The following is a 6,000-nucleotide window of genomic DNA, read 5'->3' as shown; positions in this document are numbered from 1 at the left end:
TCACATTCATGGCAGTTTAAATGCTAAATCTAAACACAATAAGATTCAACATTTATAAAATATTTGCTCTAGTGGTATCAGAAAATCTAGCGCTATTTGTGCTTTTATACTGCTAACTACTATGGGAAGATTAAAAAATTACAATTTTCTAAAATGGCATTCAGATAGGTTGCCTGTAGTTTTGGTTATTAAATTGGAGAATAAGTTAATTTCCCTTGCTAATTTTCATTTTCACAGTATGGTGTTGATGCACCCCATAATCTCTTCTCATAACTACAGTTACACATACATGCATGCACGCACACAGTCAATATGTGTCAATTCACAAAGACTAGATGGAGATATGTTTAATACAAATGCAAGATAGAATATGAAATAAATGTTTCATATAATTGGGTTATGCTGAAAGTATGACATTAAGGTAAGGTAAACATTTAGCATATTGGCATCCCAAGGAGAAGGGAGGACTGCCTCAGGGACAGTCACATGGCTGGGAAGAGAACTGCTCCAACAGTGCCAGTGTGACATTCGTCTGCTGGGTATGCTGCAACAATCTTTATAACTTCTGTTCTTTTCCACTATGTAGAAACAACAGAATTGTAGATTTGCAGAAGTATTTGATAAATCACTGCCCACCATAATGACACTAACCTCACCTTGAAAGTGAAGATTTCCTAATGGATAACATGGAAAGGATCAGACTCACAAAGAAGGACTAGAAGAGGGTGAGACTACTATTACTACCAACAGCAACAACAAAAGCATTTTTTTATAATAATCACTGTAGAGGTTCTCACAAAGGGCGGAGCACAGAAGACGGCAGGACAGAGTTCAGGTTGGTAAAGTGGGGTTTTATTAACACACTTTTCAGTGAACATCTAACGTATATCCACAGACACACACACACACAACCGGCGTCTGGTTCGGGGAAGAGCTCCCTCTGCTCTCGCTCTCCCTCCTTAAGTAGGGCGCGGTCACTGGGAAGACACACAAACACAGGTTAATTGACATCAGGTGTAGTGATTCTGCCACTTACCTTCCCTGACTCCGCCCTCCTGTCACAGACCGGTGCTTGACCACGCCCCCGCTGCCACATACCCCCACCCCCGACTCAGGCCGGGCGGCTGTCCGGCCTGCAGCCGACTCCCCCCCCCGACGGGAGAGGAAGTCCGCCACGACCATCTGCGCCCCCGGCCTGTGGACCACCTTGAAATTAAAGGGTTGGAGTGCCAGATACCAATGGGTGATCCACGCGTTGGCATCCTTCATGTGGTGGAGCCACTGGAGGGGCGCGTGGTCCGAACAGAGGGTGAAAGGGCACCCCAGCAGGTAGTAACGGAGGGCGAGGACCGCCCACTTGATTGCCAAGCACTCTTTTTCAATGGTGTTGTAGCGCCCCTCACGCACCGACAGCTTCCTACTAATGTATAAGACTGGGCGGTCCTCCCCCTCCCCCTCCTGGGACAAAACAGCCCGCAGCCCTCTGTCCGACGCATCTGTCTGTAACATAAAGGGGAGAGAAAAGTCAGGGGAGTGTAAAAGTGGCCCCCCACACAGTGCGGCCTTTACCTCAGAAAAAGCCCGCTGGCATTGCTCCGTCCACTGGACCCGATCTGGTGCCCCCTTTTTAGTGAGATCAGTCAGCAGGCTGGTGACGTCCGAATAATTAGGTATAAACCTACGATAATAGCCAGCCAGTCCCAGGAACTGTCTCACACCCTTTTTGGTCTTGGGCCTCGGGCAGGCCGCAATTGCTGCGGTCTTGTTAATTTGGAGACGCACCTGCCCGTTGCCCAAGTGGAAGCCCAGATACCGTACTTCCACCCGCCCAATCGCACACTTCTTCGGGTTGGCTGTGAGACCCGCTCGCCTCAGCGACCTAAGGACGGTCCTCAGATGTTCGAGGTGCCTCGGCCAGTCATTACTATAGATGATGTCATCGAGGTAGGTGGCCGCATAGGTGGCGTGGGGGCGGAGGACCCTGTCCATCAGCCGCTGAAACGTAGCAGGCACCCCAAACAGCCCAAAAGGAAGTGTGACGAATTGGTGTAAGCCGAACGGTGTGGAAAAGGCCGTTTTTTCTCAGGATAGTGGAGTCAAGGGGATCTGCCAATATCTCTTCGTTAAATTGAGTGTCGAATAAAAGCGAGCAGTGCCTAGTCGATCGAGCAACTCATCAATACGAGGCATTGGGTACGCGTCGAATTTAGACACCGCGTTGACTTTTCTATAGTCCACACAGAACCGGACCGACCCGTTGGCCTTGGGTACCAAGACCACCGGGCTGCTCCAGTCACTGTGGGACTCCTCGACGATGCCCATTTCGAGCATGGCCTCGAGTTCTTCCCAAACCACTTTTTTCTTGTGTTTGGGTAGCCTGTAAGGGCGGCTACGCACTACCACCCCTAGGGGCGTCTCAATGTGGTGCTCTATGAGGTTGGTGCAGCCGGGCAGGGGTGAGAACATGTCCGAAAACTCGGTCTGCAACTGGGCAACCTCCGCGAGTTGGGTCGGGGAGAGGTGGTCTCCACAGGGGACCGGAGAGGTATGCGATGCCAATGCGCCCTTTTGAACCTCCGGCCCCAGCTCCGCCTTCTCTGGAACCACCGACACCAACTCTACGGGGACCTCCTTGTTCCAGAGTTTGAGTAGATTGAGGTGGTAAATCTGTAGCGCCCCACCCCTGTCCGTTCGCCTCACCTCGTAGTCAATGTCCCTGACTCGCCATGTGACCTCAAAGGGTCCTTGCCACTTGGCGATCAATTTGGAGCTCAATGTGGGCAACAGTACGAGTACTTTATCTCCCGGTGCGAACTCCCTAAGGCGCGTACCCTTGTTGTACAGGTGGGTTTGCCGTTCTTGGGCCTGCCGCAAATTCTCCTGGGTTAGGTGGGTGAGTGTGTGGAGTTTTGCGCGCAGGTCCATAACGTATTGAATTTCGTTTTTACTTTGTGAAGGTCCCTCCTCCCAATTTTCGCACAGCACATCTAGAATGCCACGCGGCTTACGCCCATATAATAATTCGAACGGGGAGAACCCCGTGGAGGCTTGGGGGACCTCTCGCACTGAAAACAAGGGCTCGAGCCACTTATCCCAATTACGTGCGTCCTCACTTACGAATTTTTTAATTATATTATTGAGGGTGCGATTGAACCGTTCAACTAAACCGTCCGTTTGTGGGTGATACACGCTGGTGTGGATCGGCTTAATCCCTAATAACCTATACAGTTCGTTCAGTGTCCGTGACATAAACGTGGTGCCTTGATCAGTCAGAATCTCTTTCGGGATTCCAACTCGGGAGATAACGCAGAACAGTGCCTCCGCAATACTGCGTGCTGAGATATTGCGGAAAGACACTGCTTCCAGGTATCATGTTGCATAATCCACCAGAACTAATATAAAGCTGTACCCTCGTGTTGACCGATCTAATGGCCCGACGAGATCCATCCCAATTCTTTCGAACAGGGTCTCGATTAATAGGAGAGGGCGCAAAGGCGCTTTTGGAATGGCCGCTGGATTTACTAACTGGCATTCGCGGCACGCCATACACCACCTACGGACATCGCTGCGAATCCCCAGCCAATAGAATCGGGCCATTATTCGGGCTAGTGTCTTATCCTGCCCTAAGTGTCCAGCCATGGGATTAAAGTGAGCCGTCTGGAATACCAATTCCCGGCGGCTTTTTGGAATCAAAAGCTGTGTGATTTGTTCTTTCGTCTGAGTGTCCTGCGTCACTCGGTATAATCTATCCTTCATAATAGAAAAATAGGGGAAGGACAGGGTGGCGTTCGGCGGGAGCGTTTGACCATCGATTACTCTCACTTGGTCAAACGCATGCCGCAGAGTCTCGTCTCATGACTGCTGTAACGGGAAATCCGCCAGGGATTCCCCGAGAGAGGGAGGAGGAGCCTGTGGCTCCTCACTCTGATGCGGAGATGACGTAGACGGCTCTGTGACAGCTGCTCCCACCAAGGCGACACCGGGACCTCCCCCTACTGAAGTATGGCAGGACCCACTCTCCACTAAATGGCTCATCAACTCCCCGAATCCCGGCCAATCTGTCCCCAAAATTATCGAGTGGGTGAGGCGAGGATTAACCACCGCCTTTACTATAAATTTTTCCCCTTGGAAAAAAATGTGGACCGACACCAAAGGGTAGCTGTGAACATCCCCGTGCACACACAACACCTTCACCCCCTGTGCTTCCCCCAATGCCTCGTCTTGCACCAGGCTTTGGTGAATTGAGGTCTGATTACACCCAGAATCCCAGCGTATGATAAAATGGTTAGTAAAGATGAATGAATTAAATATTTGTATAAACATGTTGTAGATACCTAGTCTGGCATGTGTCTGGTATTTCTAACATGTTCACCTGAAAATAAATGAACTGGGTTCCCCTTTAGAACAGATGTCAACTTGATAGTTAATGAACAATGAAAGGTTTAGATCACATGAAGCCTCTGTAATGTGACATAAATGACATCATCATATCTGAAGATGATGGGGAGATTCACAGGAGTAACTTTACATTACTATTGGTTAACCCTCCTAATTATAGCTGTGAAAATATCAGGATTGAGAAGTGCAGGGTGATTTGTATGTATGTTGTAAAGCCTAATGAGTCTGCATGTCTTTGGACTGTGGGGGAAACCGGAGCACCCAGAGGAAACCCATGCAGACACGGGGAGAACATGCAAACTCCACACAGAAAGTCAAGTTTATTTGTATAGTGCTTTTAACAATAAACATTGTCGCAAAGCAGCTTTACAGAATTTGAATGACTTAAAATATGAGCTAATTTTATCCCTAATCTATCCCCAGTGAGCACGCCTGTGGCAACAGTGGCAAGGAAAAACTCCCTCAGATGACACAAGGAAGAAACCTCGAGAGGAACCAAACCCAAAAGGGAACCCATCCCCATCTGGGCAACAACAGACAACTTGACTATAACATTAACAGTCCTAACATAAAGTCAGCTTCGTTGATGCTATAAACCCCCCACCGACGGAAACCTGAGCGCAAAACCGTTCACAACAACCACAGTCCTAAAGTCAGCAAGTCAACTGCAGTCCCCACAAAAGCACCACCACAAGAGTCCAGCTCGTCCTCCAGGCACGACCCTCAACTGTCCACATGGGGCCGCCCTCCACAGGAGCAATGCGAGGAGACTCTAACCAGACACAAGGCACCAGGATGGCTCAGGCAGGTCCGAGGAGCAGAAGAGGTCAGCATCTCAATCCCAGGACCGACATGTAACTCAGAGGGACAGATGGGGTTTTTTTTGGGGGGGGGAGAAGAGAGAGAAAACACAGGTTGTTAGGTATGCCCAAAGTCACCTGAAAGGCCCCCATTGGCCACTGGGCTCAAACCCAGAAACCATCTTGCTGTGAGGCGACAGTGCTAACCACTACACCACCACACCGCCCACTGTTTCAACAACAAATAGCAAATGTGGTTGAAATTGAGTTTGGTCACTGACATCATTCAGCCACCAAAACATACAGAATAAGCCTATTGCCAAGACATACAGCAACAAAAGTTGCCTTCGATGATGGATCAACTGCCTTTATGGGTTTATATGGAGAGCTCCTGGATCTTGGCAAGTCCCTGTTTGCAGTGAAATGCTACCACAAAGGGGAAATCTGCCTGATCCATCCTGATGCCCCTACATCTAGCTGGAGTCTCATCACACTGCTCCTGTGGAGGACGGCCCCATATGGACAGTCGAAAGTTGCACTTGGAAGATGGCTCTGAACACTTACAGTAATACATTTATGTCTGAGGATGACACTTGACTTGCTAACTTTAGGATTGCGGTTGTCATGAACAGTTTTGCACTCAAGTTTCCATCAATGAACAGTTTATAACCAACAAAAGAGACTTCATGTTAAAACTATAATGATTTTCCTATTTTCACAGTTATACTTTGTGACTATATAGGACACAGTTATAGAAGCGAGTTATTTATAATCACACTATCTGTTATCACCCAAATGAGGA

The sequence above is a fragment of the Neoarius graeffei genome, chromosome 17, assembly GCF_027579695.1.
Source record: "Neoarius graeffei isolate fNeoGra1 chromosome 17, fNeoGra1.pri, whole genome shotgun sequence".
NCBI classification, from domain to species: Eukaryota; Metazoa; Chordata; class Actinopteri; order Siluriformes; family Ariidae; genus Neoarius; species Neoarius graeffei.
Note: the sequence above shows the minus strand (reverse complement) of the source record.